The sequence below is a fragment of the Narcine bancroftii genome, chromosome 4 (assembly GCF_036971445.1).
Source record: "Narcine bancroftii isolate sNarBan1 chromosome 4, sNarBan1.hap1, whole genome shotgun sequence".
NCBI classification, from domain to species: Eukaryota; Metazoa; Chordata; class Chondrichthyes; order Torpediniformes; family Narcinidae; genus Narcine; species Narcine bancroftii.
Window position 1 is genome coordinate 16818303 of NC_091472.1, and position 17806 is coordinate 16836108.

At 42.7% G+C, this 17806-nt stretch overlaps 1 protein-coding gene across 2 annotated transcripts in view; it reads left to right on the plus strand.

Moving 5' to 3' along the window:
• The window catches only part of arv1 (ARV1 homolog, fatty acid homeostasis modulator), a 60017-nt gene that overhangs the window by 24485 nt on the left and 17726 nt on the right, over positions 1-17806 (plus strand). The window contains exon 6 of one of the 2 annotated variants that reach the window (XR_011355557.1): positions 11351-12137. The exons of the other annotated variant lie outside the window; for it this stretch is intronic. The gene's annotated coding sequence lies outside the window, so the exon portion shown is untranslated. Of the gene's footprint in view, positions 1-11350; positions 12138-17806 lie in introns of those variants that run through there. 2 annotated transcript variants of the gene reach the window in all.

The window sequence follows — 17806 nt, forward strand, 5'->3', positions numbered from 1 at the left end:
CTGTCAGGAACATCTCAGTGCCCCCGGGTAACCAACCCCTCTTCCTCCAGCGGTCTACACATTTTCGGAGCATTTTTTGTTTTTCCAATGCCGCATTACTGGTATTTCGCTCCTCTAATTCCTGATTAATTTCCTTAATAACTTGGTCAAAAGTCTTAGCAGGCGACTGTACAGCCATAGCTGCGGGACCGCTTTCTAATGCCTGTTTTAATTTAGGTTCTTGTCCGTTTAGGGGATCTATGTCAACGAAAATTGCTTTTAAAAATGTCTCCTTGCAAGTTGGATGACTAATATCTTTTAAAGGAACAGTCTCTAAGTCTTGTCCTCCAATTGACTTCAGACTGTCCTGTATACTCTGATTGCTCGTTTTCCACTCTCTGTTTTCCCAAAGGGGTCTGAAAGTTAAATTACAACTAGAAAACCAAATATTTGGGCTATACTTTTGTCCTGTTTCCCTGTACCAATCTATGAATTTACGTAACTTTATCTCCTTGGTGATGTTGGGAATACCCTCATTTAACTTATCAAAAGTATTTCGAATAAACTGGGTGTCTCTTAGGAGTTTGTCAACTTTTTCATTAATATCTCCTACCTGATCCGGACACAGCTGTCGCAGCCTTCTGTCGTCGTTCTTGTTCACCAGGCAGGCGTCCCTGAGTACTTTTTTTGTTGTCTCAAGGTCTCTAGTGTCTGCTGTGGTATTCCACCACGGCGAATTGGGGAAATAAATTCTTAACTTCTCAAGTGTACAGACATTATCATACCTACCGGACATTTATAAGTCAGTCTCTCAGATACAATTGAGGCCAATAAGCCTGAACCTTTGTTTTCTTTCAAAGCCCAACCTTCACGTGGGAGATTTCTCCTCTTAATAACCAGTTTAGGGCAGAAAACTCAGGTCCTCAATTGTTTATAGACCACCTTCTCACTCTATTGGACTTTGCAACGACACAATAAAGACTTTTAAACTCTAGTAGTTTCTTGCGAAGCACTTAATAAATGTCATTCAAACACCTTAAGGACTTTTATCTTGTCTGTAATCACTTACGTGTTACAATCCTGGCATGCGACCTTCAATTGTGGTCGTCTAATTTGTCCGATCTCCAGTTCTTACTGACAATCATAAAGATTTTTTAAAAAAAAAGAGAATTTTGTTAAAACAGGCTTCTCTGGACCTTTTTATCAGCCGGCTGAGATGATTGTCAGAAAAAACAGAAACCGTCGTCCAGTGTTCACTCACCCATCACGTCGGGGTCACCAAATTGTTAGGTCTGCTTTGTTCATGAATGAGTGAGACAAACACCAGGCTGAGTCGAAATCAGGGTTCTTTGTTCTTTATTACCGGATTGTAACACTTGCGACTAAACATGTTAGTCGGAGAATGCATTCTGCCGTTATCAGCAAAATGGTGATTTTTTATACCCTTGGATATGTGCTTAGAACATCATCATATCATTACTTGTCCAATGACTAAAACTGTTGCTATCCTTTCCCTGCTAGCTTCCTGCCTCTCAATCCATCAATGTCTCTCTTATCTTGTAAGTACAAGGATGCATTCACATCTTGTTACAGCCCTGTACATTCCCATCTCATGATGTTTTACCTAACAGGAGTACAAGGACACCTCCCCTTCTTGTTACTGCCCTGTACAGGGTAACTCCCTACACATTCCCATCTCATGATGTTTTACCTTACAGTGGATAGTAATAAGTTAAAGTTTGATACTGTTTAATTAAAAGCAAAGATAATTAAAAGCAACTTTTGTTTAAGTAACCCTTTGTCGTGGTACATATCTATTGCTGCTGGGATTTGGGGTCCTCTGGACTCCGTAACAATAGACTGGGGCTTTTTCTTTGTACTGTGTGAGGCTGAGGGGTAACAGAGAGACGTACACATAGGTGGGGGGGGGGGTCCTAAAACTAGATGCCATGGATTTAAGGTAAGAGGGGAAAGGTTTAAAAGGCATCTGAGGGGCATGTTATTCACACACAGTAGTAGGTGCTCCTGTCAGGAAAGAGATACAGGAGTATCAGAGCCAGAACCATCAGGCTTCTTCCCACGGGCAGTGAGACTGCTAAATGACTGATGATCTGCTCATACAAATCCTCTGACTCAACTATTTACTTAACAATATTTATTTATATTAATATTTCTATGTAAGAACTGTGCATTTGTATCGTTTATCTATATGTGTTTGGAGTGTGTTGTGCCAAGGACCAGTGAACACTGTTTCATCAGTTTGTACTTGTACAGTTGGATGATAAATAAACCTGAATATGAATGAGCTGCCAGAGTAAGTTGTGGAGATTGGCACAATTACAGCATTTAAAAGACATGTACATGGTCAGGAAATGTTTAGTGCAATTTGTGCCAAACCCATGCCAATTGGACAATATCTCAGACAGCTTGGCCAATGTGGCAGGTTGGGCCAGTATCCATGCTGTATGATTCATCCATCTGAGAAGACAGTCTGGAATATCTCTGAATTTAACAGGCAGCAAAGGCGAAGTATCTGCGTTATGCACTTATAAAGGATACCATAGTTAGGATTTCAAGTAGCCAATTCCCCGTTAACTCAACTTCTGGCTAACAGAATCCTTGTTTATCCCTTAGTTGTTTTCCCTGTCAGATTAAGATGAGTAAGTTTTTTTTCTTTCCTTGCATAACATGGCTACAAAGGAAGAGTTGAGACAAGTAGTGAGGCAAAGACCTTGCAAACAAGATAAGAAAGATCAGTTGGAACCAAGCAAGGGCATCATGATAGCACTGTATGGGACTCATTCAGGAGTCTGATAGCTGCAGAGAAGAAAGTGTCTTTGAACCTATGGTGCACTCTTTCAGACTCTTGATCCTTCTCCCTGATGGTGGTGGGGGGGGGGGGGGAGGGGAGGAGAAGTGAATGTGGCCAGGGTGTAATGGTCCTTTAGTATGTTGGCAGTGAGAGATACAGATGGAGGGGAGGAAAGTTTGTGAGATGTTTTGAGCTGCATTCAGTTGCTTCTACTAATCTTGAGCAAAGCAATTGCCATATTAAAAAAATTTAAAACATGGCTTAATGGTGAAAGATTACAGAGCAATTAATATGATTAACAAAGAAAAATCTTCTAAAGAAAAACTGCAGGTGTTGGATTGATTAACCAAAGGTTTGTGTGCAAGTACACAAAATAATTAGGAAGGCATAACAGAAAATATATTTATATAAATAGTAAATGGGATGAGGCCCCAGCACCAAGCATGGTGGCATACCGCCCTGTGGTGACTGTCTGCCAATCTGCCTGTCTCCCTTTTGGCGAGCCTTGCTGTACTAACTTTGGCTGTGCATTATCTCTACTGTTAAGGACACTACCCTTGGATATAACTGTAAATGTATCTATTCTCTTTTATTATTGTACCATGAATTTGTGCTAATAAAAGCCATGATTATTGTTTGACCACATTGTCTACTTCATCAACTGGCACTTCAATTTTATTAGCAGAAATGGATGCAGCACTCAAGCTAGAGCGGCTGATAATTGACCAGTCTGGCCCAAGGGCCAGAGAAATTTTCAACCACTGGATTGCTTGTTTCGATTACTACATAGCTCGAAACAACGTGGTCGATGAGGCGATACAGTTGGGCCACCTGAACTCTCTGCTGGGTGAGGTCCCTTTCGCTGTAATGCAAGGAGCTACCACTCTGTCTACAGCCCGGGAACGGGTAGCTCTGTCGCGTTGAACACACATTTGCTCTCGTTAAATGTAAGGTTGAGTTCTTTAGCTGTTGCTAAACATTTCTTTAAGTTGTCGTGCTCAGCCTGTGTTTTCCCACAGATAGTGACATTATCCAGATAGGGATATCTGCTTACTATGCAGTGCCACGGAATGTGGTGCTTGCTCAACACCAGTTGCTGACTAGATGCCAGAAACCCGGGGAAAGTGATGCTACCTAAAGGCTCTCGACTCACTGGCAAATGAATGTGATGTCAGGGTAGTCAATGTGCAACAACACCGCAATGCCTTGAAGCTGGATGCTTTAGTCAACGGGATTGACTCCAGTTACATCTGACAGAGGCTGCTGGAGACGGAGCCCTTAACTTGGCAGTCACTCTAGCCAAAACACAGAAGTGCCATGTGGTCCAGTGAAATGCTAGAAACCGAAAAGGAAACATCCAGGAGTGCTGGAACCCTAAGAGAAAGAAAAAGGTGAACTCCTGAAAAATGGTACTTCTGTGATAAGACCTGGCACTCCAGACAAGTGCCTGGCTCGATTTGCCACCTGCAGCTATTGTGGGAGCTCGGCTACTTTGCTAAAGTGTGTAAGGCGAAAAGAAGAAGAAGAGAAGCACCAAGAAAATGTGTCCTGGAGCTGCAGGAATGGAAGACAACTGAAAAGGGGGAATCTTCAGACGAGCAGGCTGAATCGATTTCAAGTGACGGCGAGGTGAGATCCCCTATGATAGTCGACCGTTCCAGTCCGTAACATCCCCCAAGCTTTGGAGTCAATTGAGCTATGAAGGCGGGGGGGGGGGGGGGGTGAATGGTGAGACTCTTGATTGTCTAATAGACTTGGGGAGTGCTGACAGCTACATCCACGAGAGAGTTGCCAGAGCCTTAAATTTGTGGAGCTATCCAGCGAACCGAAAGATATCGATGGGTTGTCATGAACTTACAAAAACTGTATGGGACAAGTGTAAAGTTATTTTAAATTTGCAGGGACATTGCCTGGCTGATGTGTGGCTCTTTATTATGCTGGAGCTCTGCACTCCTGTGGTAGTGGGGTTAGATATTCAATCTAAGAAGAACAGTGTAGTGTTAAATTTTGGTGGGCCACTACCCACACTTACCATCCCCCACGCTAGTTACTGCGGTCTGTCCTCATTAAAGATCAAAACTCCCTCCCTTTTCAGTGATTTATCCCCCGAGTGTTGGCTGATTGCCACTAAGAGCCGTTCTTACAGCAAAGAGGATCGTGAGTTCATCAAAGCTGAGACCCAGAGATTGCTTAAAGAGGGAGTAATTGAACCCAGTCAAGTCCGTGGTGAGCCCAGGTGGTAGTTTTGAAAAATCACACTAAGAAACGACTGGCTATTGACTAAAGCCAGACAATCAACCGTTACACTAACCTGGATGCCTACCCCCTGCCATGCATCAATGAAATGATTAATCAGATAACGCAATACAAAATGTACTCCACTATCGACCTCAAAGCAGTTTTATATTAAAAAAAAAGGAATTACCCTATACAGCCTTTGAGGCTGATGGTGGGGGGGGGGGGGGGTTATATCAGTACCTTTTGGAGTCACTAATGGAATGTCATTGTTTCAGAGGAAAATGGATAAGTTTGCTAGGACGTACGAGTTACAGGGTACGTTTCCCTATCTGGATAATGTCACTATCTGTGGGAAAACACAGGCTGAGCACGATAACTTAAAGAAATTTTTAGCAACAGCTAAAGAACTCAACCTTACATTTAACGAGGGCAAATGTGTGTTCAAAGTGACAGAGCTACCCATTCTGGGCTACATTGTCCGCAAGGGTGAAATCCGCCCCGACCTGGAAAGAATGGCCCCCCTTAAGAAGTTATCTCTCCCAAACTCAGGAAAAGCCCTTAAAAGATGTATGGGATTCTTTTCTTACTACTGCAAATGGGTTCGGGACTATGCCACGAAGGCACGCCCTCTGTTTGATACTAAATCTTTTCCTCTCTCCAATGGCCTTGAAGGCTTTCGATTAAAGCTGATATTGCCAAAGCTGCACTCTCGTCCATTGACGAGGATGTCCCATTCCAAGTAAAAACTGATGCCTCAGATTGTGCCTTGGCAGGAACCCTTAATCAAAAGGGCAGACCTGTGGCATTCTTCTCCTGCACGTTACGCAGACCTGAACTTAAACATCCTGCCATTGAAAAGAAGCCCAGGCTAATATTGAAGTTGTTCACTATTGGAGACACTTTCTAGCCGGCAGAAAATTTACTCTTTTTTTGTCACTGATCAGAAATCTGTAGCCTACATATTCAGTACTAAACACAAAAGTAAAATCAAGAACGATAAGATGGCATGCTGGTGAACAAAACTCTCAACTTATAATTATGAGATCCAGTGCAGGTTAAATGATCCCTCTGACGCATTGTCACGATCTGCTGCTGGTGCTCAGCTGGAGGGGCTAAAAGAGATCCATAGCAGACTGTGCCACCTAGGAGTCACGAGATTCTTCCACTACATAAGGGCTAACAACCTTCCTTACTCTCTGGAAGAAGTCAGGAAACTGACTAAAAGCTGTCCTGTTTGCGCAGAATGCAAACCGCAATACTTCAAAGCTCCAGAGGCCACTCTCATCAAGGCAACCTGACCTTTTGAGAGGATTAGCTTGGATTTTAATGGGTCGTTACCTTCCAACAACAAAAATATATATTTCCTGTGATGGTACCGATTCTATCACCAATGTGTATATGTACATATGTACAGATGGTAGTGTAGGATGACTGTGATTGGCTGAGAGAGTAGGCACACCTACTGGCACGTCTTAAAGGATTGCTCCTAGCCAGACCAGGTCATTCTGGACTGGTCGACCTACTTGTGATATGCTCCAGTCTTTTAATTAATAAAAGCCTTGGTTTGGATCAACAAGTCTTTGGTTCTTTTGACGCGCATTACAATTTTATTAACTAAAAGTAAATTTTGAAGGGATGGAGCGTATGCTACAGCTGGAACGCCTTGACATCGACCAACAGTCAGCTACAACCTCGAATGACTTTAAGCATTGGGTGAGGTGCTTCGAAACATACTTACAGCTCTCTGATCCTGCCGTGATAGAGGACAGCCGTCAACTACTAATATTGATGACTATGGTGTCCCTGAGAGTCTACCAAAGTGTCCAGGACGCGACCACTTATGCCGCAGCCATGAAGATGCTGAAAGGGCTCTATGTGCGACCAGTGAACAGAATCTATGCTCGGTAAAAACTCGCTAACAAGGAGGCAACAGCCCAGTAAGTCGTGTAAAGCTTATATTCAGGTACTAAGGGCATTGGGCAGGGATTGTGCCTGCACGGACAAGTGCTGCGGAGACCACAGACGATCTAATTTGGGATGCCTATGTGGCTGGGGTTCGATCGAATGAGGTGAAGCAGTGCCTGCTAGAGCACGGGGGAGAAAACCTAGAGGACGTGATCCAGCTCGGAGAGATGATGAAGGCTGCGGTCTTAAGTATGGACATGTACTCTCGGGGCTGGACCCCACACTTTGATGTAAGTAGGATGTCCTCTCTCTATCCTACTACTGCCGCTGTGCTGCCCGATGCAACCCCAAAGTGTTATTTCTGTGGTAAGAACAAGCACAGTAGTTCTCAGTGCCCGGCAAGAAAAGCCAGATGCCAGAAGTGCCTTAAAAATGGCCACTTTGCTGCAGTCTGTCACTCCAAAATGGCCGCCGTCAAACACCGTGCCTCGTGTGAAGCCAAATCGCCACTCTCCATTTCAAACACTTCTTCCTCAGAGCTCTCGTCCACTGAGAGCGAGGACTCCACCGTGCGGCAGCGCCTGACATCACGGGGCAGTCGCCGAGCGCGCAAGGTACAACCCACCCTCGCTGCAATGGTGTTCACCCTAACGTCCGACCAGGCCCCAACCTCAACACCCGCAGCTGCCGCCGACCGGTGACCCACCATTGACCCAGTACCTGCCACCACTGACAGACCCCCCCCCCGCTGACCGCCCCATCACCAACGGCAAGCAACGACCCCCAACACTTACCTTTGGCTGCAGGCAGCAACACCATCTCCCCGACACTGTTTTTCCAGGCCCCATTGTTTGGGTGACGTCATCACGCACACGTTGCGTGATGTCATCACACAGGACTCCACTGTCTACGTTACAAGTCTCTGCATCAATAACCCTTGACCAGGACTTCCACCAATCCCTCACAAAAACAATGGAACTGATTAAAGTGCATGGACACTATACCACTTGCTTATTTGACTCGGGGTCAACTGACAGTTTTATCCGCCCGGACCTGGCTCACCGTTGCGGACTTGCTATTCTCCCCACTACACAGAAAATTTCATTGGTGACCAGATCGCTCTCAACGAGGGTAAAGGGGTACTGTGTGGTGACCCTGAAAGTCCAGGGCATCATGTTCACAGACTTCAAACTATTAGTTCTTCCCCAATTGTGTTCCCATGCTCTGCTAGGACTGGATTTTTAGTGCCAATTTCAAACCGTTTCCCTGCACTTTGGGGGGCCTCAAGCCCCACTCTCTGTCTGTAACCACTCCACCCCGGAAACCTCCTGTCACTGGCAGCCCGAGTCACTCACCCCCACGCCCTGGGGCCTCACCTATAGTTTCTCCACCCTCTGAGTTGCTCTGCCAGCACTTTTCGCAAATCTTACCCCTGGCTGAAAGCCTGTGGCCACCAAAAGCCGGCAATAGAGTTCTGAACACAGGAAATTTATCACAACCGAGGTGCGCAGACTGCTGGACGAGGGCATTATCGAACTTAGCTCGAGTCCATGGAGGGCCCAGGTAGTGTTTGTTAAAAATGGGGAGAAGCCGCAGATGGTGGTTGACTATAGCCAGACTATCAACCACTTCACGCTTCTGGATGCGTACCCCCTTCCACAGATCACAGATGTGAAGAAGCAGATTGCCCAATAACGTGTATTTTTCCACCATTGACTTACATTCAGCCTATTTTCAGCTCCTGATCCACCAAGAAGACTGACCTTTCACGGCCTTCAAGGCGAATGGGCGGCTGTATCAATTAATCAGGGTACCCTTTGGGGTCACAAATGGCGTCACGGTCTTCCAGCGGGAAATGGACCGGATGGTAGACCAGAACGGGCTGACTGCTACTTTCCTGTATCTGGACAATGTCACCATCTGCGGCCATGACACGGAGGATCATGATGCCAACCTTGAGAAATTTTTCAGACTGCAACTTGGCTGCACTTGACCTACAATTTCGACAAGTGTGTTTTCTGGACCAATTCTGGGTTGTGTGGTGGAAAACAGGGTGGTCATGCCGGACCCTGACCGCATGCATCCCCTCATGAACTTGCCCCCCACACCAACACCCAGAAGGCACTCAAATGCTGCCTGGATTTTTTCTCTTACTATGTCCATTAGATTCCACACTATGCCGACAAGGCACGGCCACTCATCAAGACCACCTCCTTCCCCCTGTCAACCGAAGCCAGAGCGGCCTTCGACCGCATCAAAGCGGACATAGCTACTGCAATGCTGTACGCCATTGACGAGTCACTCCGTTCCAAGTCAAAAGCGATGCATCTGACCTTGCACTGGCAGCCACTTTGAACCAGCCCGGCCGGCCGGTAGCCTTCTTCTCCAGAACCCTCCAGGGTCCTGAGAGCCGACACTCCTCTGTTGAGAAGGAGGCCCAGGCCATAGTCGAGGCTGTACATCGTTGGAGACACTGCCTCACTGGCAGGCGCTTTACGCTGCTGACCGACCAACGTGTGGTCTCCTTCATGTTTAGCAATACCCAGCGAGGTAAGATCAAGAATGACAAAATCGCCAGGTGGAGAATCGAGCTCTCCACTTTTAATTATGAGATACTATATCGGACAGGTAAACTCAACGACCCTCCAGATGCGCTCTCCAGGGGGACTTGCACCAACATGCAACTGGACAGGCTGCAGAAACTCCACGAGGAGCTCTGTCATTCAGGGGTCACTAGGTTCACGCACTTTTTCAAATCTTACAACCTGCCCTACACGGTCGAGGAGATTCGCTCCATGACCCGAGCCTGCCCAGTGTGCGCTGAGTGCAAGCCCCACTTCTGTCCAGAGAACACACACGTCATCAAAGCCACCCGCCCCTTTGAGTGTCTCAGTGTAGACTTCAAGGAGCCCCTACTGTCAACCAACCATAACACCTACATCCTTACAGCCATCGATGAGTACTCCCGCTTCCCATTTGCTGTGCCCTGCTCAGACATGACTGCCTCCTCAGTTATAGAGGCCCTGCACAGCATCTTTGCCATCTTCGGGTCCTCGTTTATGAGCGCAGAACTGCGGCAGTACCTTCTGGAGTGTTGTATTGCTTCAAGCAGGACCACCAGCTATAACCCACACGGTAATGGGCAAGTTGAAAGAGAGAATGCCACCATCTGGAAAGCGGTTACGCGTGCCCTCTGGTCCAAAGGTCTCCCCACCTCTCGCTGGCAGGATGTGCTCACTAGTGCCCCACACTCCATCTGCTCTCTCCTATGCACCGCGACCAACGCCACCCTCCATGAAAGGATGTTCTCTTTCCCGAGGAAATCCGTCAGGTACGACCATGGCTCACGGTTCCCAGTCCAGTCCTTTTACACCACCATGTCCGGTACTCTAAGAACGACCCCTTGGTTGACCGAGTGACTCTGCTCCATTTGTAGGCATTATGCCTATGTTGAGTACGGACGGGCGGGAGGACACGGTCTCGGTAAGGGACCTAGCCCAAGCCGGATCAGGCGCAGCAGTCCCTTTAATCCAACCTCCCCCTATTCCTTCTCCCCCAGGTCCTGAGCTTGAACAGAGGGACCAGCACCACCCCACCAGCTCAGGCCAGACTGTCGACACGCTGTTGAAGCATTGAGCGAAGCAATGGCCGCACCCGGCAACACTACTCTGGCGACCCCAATCCCAGCGTCACGGCGGTTACGCCGGATGGTCAGACCCCCTGACCGGTACAGCCCCTAACCTCCATCCACCCTGAGGTCGGTTCTCAAAGAAGGAGTGAATGTGATAGTACAGATTCTATCACCAATGTACTTATGGTAGTGCAGGATGACTGTGATTGGCTGAGAGTGTAGCCACACCTACTGGCAGGTCTTAAAGGATTGCTCCTAGCCAGACCAGGTCATTCTGGACTGGTCAACCTACTTGTGATATGCTCCAGTCTTTTAGTTAATAAAAGCCTTGGTTTGGATCAACAAGTCTTTGGTTCTTTCGACGCGCATTACATTACCTAACTGTAATTGACAAATATTCCAGGTTTCCCTTTGTGATACCCTGCCCTGACGTCTCGACAGTGTCTGTCATTAAGTCACTTGACAAGAATTTTCAGCAATTTTGGTTTTCCCAATTGCATTCATACTGATAGAGGCTCAGCATTCATGAGCGCTGAACTGCGGCGAGCCCTGCTACGAAAGGGAATTGCCACCAGCCGTACCACGAACTGCAACCCGCAGGGCAATGGCCAGGTTGAAAGGGCTAATGCTACAGTCTGGAAGACTGTTAATCTTGCTTTAAAAACACATGGTTACCCTGTTACCTGGTGGCAGGAGGTGCTGCCTGAGGCATTACATTCTATTCGGTCTTTATTGTGTACTGCAACAAATCAAACACCTCATGAAAGTATGTTTGCCTTTCCTAGGAAATCAGGAACCGTGATGGAGTGGTCAGCCTGTTTATCTGAGCCTGGAACCGTGCTGCTGAAGAGCCACGCTCGGGTGCGTAAAACAGACCCCCTAGTCCAACCAGTTCAGCTACTGCATACTACCCCAACTACGCTCATGTTAAATTCCCAGACAGAAGTACTGACACTGTACCCCTAAGAGATCTGGCCTCGCCTGGTTCGCCCCTTCCTCGCACCCCTACTCAGAGTGAGCTTGAGAGGTTGGACTCACCCCCGCCCCCCAAGCCTGTGACCCCTAGTAAGCTTTCAGATGGCCATGCTGTGGCTCCACTGCCTCACACTGGCCATTCTGGAGTGGGTCCAGAAGCCAGTCCTTCCCACACTACAGACCTAGGACCTGTACCAGTTCCCAAGGTTGCAAAGGACCCACCTGTTTTGAGATGAAGCACCAGAATTCGTAAACAACCCGATAGGCTGAACATATTCATAAAACATCTCATGATATTTTGATTGCTTGCTCGACACTGGGGTATTTTGGCTGTTAGAGTATCTCAAGGCCAAAAATGGTACCCATGTATTGCTTACTTCGGTCTTTCCTAGCAGCTGCCCTTTTGATTTTAACCTTTCTTCTGCCGGGGGTGGGGGGAGACTGTGGTGAATGTCTGCCAAGCTGCCTGTCTCCCCTCTGGCGAGCCTTGCTGTACTAACATTGGCTGTGGATTATCTCTGCTGTTAAGGACACTCCCCTTGGATATAACTGTATATGTACCTATTGTCCATTATTGTACCCTGAGTTACTGCTAATAAAAGCCATGTTTGACCACATTGTCTTTGTCTACTTCATCAACTGGCAATTCACACCCATTACAACTTTCTAACCAAAGAGAGACCCATTTACGTCTACTGTTTCCTGTTGCAGTCATTTCTTTTAACCACAGCCGATGTTACCTCCTACACCATGAACTTTTATTTTCCGACGTAGCCCTTTGATATAGCACCTCAAAAATGCTTGCAGCTCGTTTCTTCTTCTAAAGGATAAAGTGAATTGGTCAACCATGATTTCCATTTCACAAAAACACGTTCAATTTTCTTGATTACTTAGGATGATTTGTATGTGCCCAGCTACTTGCATAGCTGTAGTACAAATAACAGAACAGACCCTTCAGCCCACAATGCCTGTGCTGAAGATGATGCTCAAATTAAATGAAAAGTCTGTTGTTTACACGTGGCAAGTATCCTTCTATATCCTGCATCTGTTAAGGAGCCTCTTAAAGACACCTATCATATCTGCTTCCTCCATGAATGTGCTGTGAAACTGTATAGATGTACAACATCTTTGATGATACCATAGTTTCCATTACACTAGACAACAATTTTTTTCTTTAAAAGGTTTGCCTCTTGGGGGAAAAAGATGAGGGATTAGGATAGACAAAGATAATTTCAGTTTGTGTCCCGTCGGCATTTGGAGAAGCATTAAATTAACTTTTATTGAATTTAGCAGGTTTAATTGCATAATCATGCTGACACATTGCGTTAGTTCAACTGACCTAAAAATGTTTTTTTAATTTTTTTATTTTTCACACTATAAACCATATTGACCAAGATACATACAGACATTTTTCTTCTTAAATATATACAGTGTCATTTTCTCCCCCTTTTCCCCCCTCCCTTCCCTCCCTCCCTCACTCCCTTCCCCATTTATTTAAAGTTCAATCTATAAGATACATTAAACCCGTTAAACAATGTTGTCACTTAATACAAATAAACAAGAAATTTTACTGAGTCAGTTCTTTTCGTTATCTTCTCCTTCTGTCATTTTAGGTGGTGGAAGTCCATGGTAGGATTTCTCTATTGTGTTTCATGTATGGCTCCCATATTTGTTCGAATATTGTGATGTTATTTCTTAAAATATATGTTATTTTTTCTAATGGAATACATTTATTAATTTCTATATACCATTGTTGTATTCTCAAGCTGTCTTCTAATTTCCAGGTTGACATAATACATTTTTTTGCTACAGCTAGGGCTATCATAACAAATCTTTTTTGTGCTCCATCCAAATCGAGTCCAAATTCTTTGTTTCTTATATTACTTAGGAGGAAGATCTCTGGGTTTTTTGGTATGTTGCTTTTTGTGATTTTATTTAATATCTGGTTTAGATCTTCCCAAAATTTTTTCACTTTCTCACATGTCCAAATTGCATGAACTGTTGTTCCCGTTTCCTTTTTACAGCGAAAACATCTGTCTGATACTGTTGGGTCCCATTTATTTAACTTTTGAGGTGTGATGTATAGCCTGTGTATCCAGTTATATTGTATCATGCGTAACCTTGCATTTATTGTATTTCTCATAGTTCCGGAGCATGGCTTCTCCCATGTTTCATTCTTTATCCTTATGTTTAGATCTTGTTCCCATTTTTGTTTAGGTTTACCGTTTGTTTCCTCGTTCTCCTTTTCTTGCAGTTTGATGTACATGTTTGTTACAAATTTTTTAATTATCATTGTGTCTGTAATTACATATTCAAAATTGCTTCCTTCTGATAACCTCAGACTGTTTCCCAATTTGTCCTTCAAGTAGGTTTTCAGTTGGTAGTATGCAAACATTGTATCGTGAGTTATATTATATTTATCCTTCATTTGTTCAAAGGATAATAATTTATTTCCCAAAAAACAATTTTCTATTCTTTTGATCCCTTTTCTCTCCCATTCTCTAAAGGAAAGGTTATCTATTGTGAAAGGGATTAGCTGATTTTGCGTCAATATTAGTTTTGGTAGTTGGTAATTTGTTTTATTCCTTTCTACATGAATCTTCTTCCAAATGTTGAGCAGATGATGCAATACTGGTGAATTCCTACGTTGCACCAATTTTCATCCCATTTATATAGTATATGTTCAGGTATCTTCTTCCCTATTTTATCTAGTTCTAATCTGGTCCAATCTGGTTTTTCCCTTGTTTGATAAAAATCTGATAGGTATCTTAATTGTGCAGCTCTATAATAATTCTTAAAGTTTGGTAGTTGTAAGCCTCCTTGTTTGTACCATTCTGTTAATTTATCTAGTGCTATCCTCGGTTTCCCCCCTTTCCATAAGAATTTCCTTATTATTTTCTTTAACTCCTTGAAGAATTTCTCTGTTAGGTGTATTGGTAATGACTGTATCCTTGGGAAAATATTCATTTTAATACAGTTTATCCTTCCTATCAGTGTTAGTGGTAAGTCTTTCCAATGCTCTAAGTTGTCTTGTAATTTTTTCATTAATGGATGGTAATTGAGTTTATATAGATGGCTGAGGTTTTTATTTAGTTGTATACCTAGGTATCGCATTGCTTGTGTTTGCCATCTAAATGGCGATTCTTTCTTAAACTTTGTGAAATCCGCATTATTCATTGGCATTGCTTCACTTTTATTTGCATTGATCTTGTACCCCGATACTTCTCCATATTCCTTCAATTTCCTATGTAATTCTTTTATTGATATTTCTGGTTCTGTTAAGTATATTATAACATCATCTGCAAATAGACTGATTTTATATCCCTTCTCTTTTATTTTTATCCCTCTTATTTTATTTTCTGTTCTTATCAGTTCTGCTAGTGGTTCTGTAGCTAACGCGAACAGTGAGGGAGATAGTGGACATCCCTGCCTTGTTGATCTGCTTAAGTTAAATTGTTTTGATATAAATCCATTTACTGTCACTTTCGCCAATGGCCCCTTATATAATGCTTTAATCCAATTAATATATTTCTCTGTTAGGCTGAATTTTTGTAGTACTTTGAATAAATAATTCCATTCTACTCTGTCAAAGGCCTTCTCTGCGTCTAAAGCAACCGCTACTGTTGGAGTTTTATTTCCTTCTACTGCATGAATTAAGTTAATAAATTTACAGATATTGTCTGTTGTTCGTCTTTTTTTAATAAATCCAGTTTGGTCTAGATTTACTATTTTTGGTACATAGTCGGCCAATCTGTTTGCTAATAGTTTAGCTATTATCTTATAATCTGTGTTAAGTAAAGATATTGGTCTATATGACGCTGGTGCAAGTGGATCTTTCTCTGTCTTTGGTATTACTGTAATTATTGCTGTTTTGCATGAATCTGGTATGCTTTGTGTTTTATCAATCTGGTTGATTACTTCCAGAAGGGGAGGAATTAATAAGTCTTTAAATGTTTTATAGAATTCTATTGGGAATCCATCCTCTCCTGGTGTTTTATTGTTCAGTAGTTTTTTAAATATCTCCTGTAATTCTTCTGTTTCAAATGGTTTTATTAATTTATTTTGCTCCTCTGTTTGTAATTTCGGTAGTTCAATTTTAGTTAGAAATTCATCTATTTTGTCTTCTTTCCCTTCGTTTTCAGTTTGATATAGTTGCTCGTAGAATTCCCTGAAGTTTTCATTGATTTCTGTTGGATTATATGTAATTTGTTTGTCCTTTTTCCTTAATGCCAATACCATTCTTTTAGTTTGTTCTGTCTTAAGCTGCCACGCTAGAATTTTGTGCGTTTTTTCTCCTAGCTCATAATATTTCTGTTTTGTCTTCATTATGTTTTTCTCCACCTTGTATGTTTGTACTGTTTCATATTTTATTTTTTTCATCTGCCAATTCTCTTCTTTTAGTTGTATCTTCCTTTATTGCTCATTCTTTTTCTATATTTGTTATTTCCCTTTCCAACTGTTCTGTTTCCCGATTGTAGTCCTTCTTCATCTTAATTACATAACTTATTATTTGCCCTCTGATGAACGCTTTCATTGCGTCCCATAGTATAAACTTATCTTTCACTGATTCCGTATTTATTTCAAAGTACATTTTAATTTGTCATTCAATGAGTTCTCTAAAATCCTGTCTTTTAAGTAGCATGGAGTTTATTCTCCATCTATACATTCTTGGTGGGATGTTCTCCAGCTCTATTGCCAATAACAGGGGTGAGTGGTCTGATAATAGTCTAGCTTTATATTCCGTTTTCCTAACTCTCCCTTGAATGTGGGCTGATAACAGGAATAGGTCTATCCTTGAATATGTTTTATGTCTACCCGAATAATATGAATATTCCTTTTCCTTTGGGTGTTGTTTCTGCCATATATCCAAAAGTTGCATTTCTTGCATTGATTTAATTATAAATTTGGTTACTTTGTTCTTTCTGTTAGTGTTTTTTTCCAGTTTTATCCATGTTTGAGTCCAAATTAAGGTTAAAATCCCCTCCTATTAGTATGTTCCCTTGCGTATCTGCTATCTTCAAAAAGATATCTTGCATAAATTTTTGATCTTCTTCATTAGGTGAATATACATTGAGTAAATTCCAAAATTCTGAATATAACTGACATTTTATCTCCCTGCTGGATCTATTATTTCCTCTTCTATTTTGATTGGTACATTTTTATTGATTAATATAGCTACTCCTCTGGCTTTTGAATTATATGATGCTGCTGTTACATGTCCTATCTAATCTCTCTTTAATTTCTTGTGTTCCACTTCAGTTAGATGTGTTTCTTGTATGAATGCTATATCAATTTTTTCTTTTTTCAGTAAATTTAACAGTTTCTTCCTTTTGATTTGGTTATGTATTCCATTAATATTTAAAGTCATATAGTTCAACATAGCCATTTCATACTTTTTTTTATCTTTCCTTTTCATTTCCTCATCACCACCTTCCCTTCTTATCCATTTCTGCTTTCTTTTTTTGAACACATTATAAGACAACATTTCTAAAACATAAAATATTTCCACTATTCTCATATCTAAAATTCCTTTAACCCCAATAGTCCCTCCCCTTTCTGAGTTGCCCTTTGTCCCTTGTCGGGCAACCACATCTCCCCTCTCCATTTGGATTTGCGAATCCGCTCGCAAGCGTCAACTGATTTCGCAGTGACTGTAATTCTTCCCCACCCAGCCCCCCCCCAGAAAAGATTTTAATCTTCATATATAACAAAGGTCACTCTCTTAATTCCCTCCTTACTTCCTTTCTTCCCTTTCTTTCCCTTCTTAGTTCTTACCTATACTCTATTTTATATATATATATACCTACATACACACATACATATAGTTTGTTGTCATTTTTGTTCTTGTTACATCTCTTCATCTCTCTGTCTGTTTTGTAGTTGTTCTGCAAATTTTCGTGCTTCTTCCGGATCCGAGAATAGTTTATTTTGCTGCCCCGGAATAACTATTTTAAGTACCGCTGGGTATTTTAACATAAATTTATAACCTTTTTTCCATAGGGTCGTTTTTGCTGCACTGAACTCCTTTCTCTTCTTCAGGAATTCAAAACTTATATCTGGATAGAAAAATTTTTTTTGATCCTTGTATCCAGTGGTTTTTTGTCTTCTCTTATTTTTTTCATTGCCTTCTCCAATATATTTTCTCTTGCTGTTTATCTTAGGAATTTTACTAGAATGGATCTTGGTTTTTGTTGTGGTTGTGGTTTAGGGGCTAATGTTCTGTGTGCCCTTTCTATTTCCATTTCATAACATAAGTAACATAACAT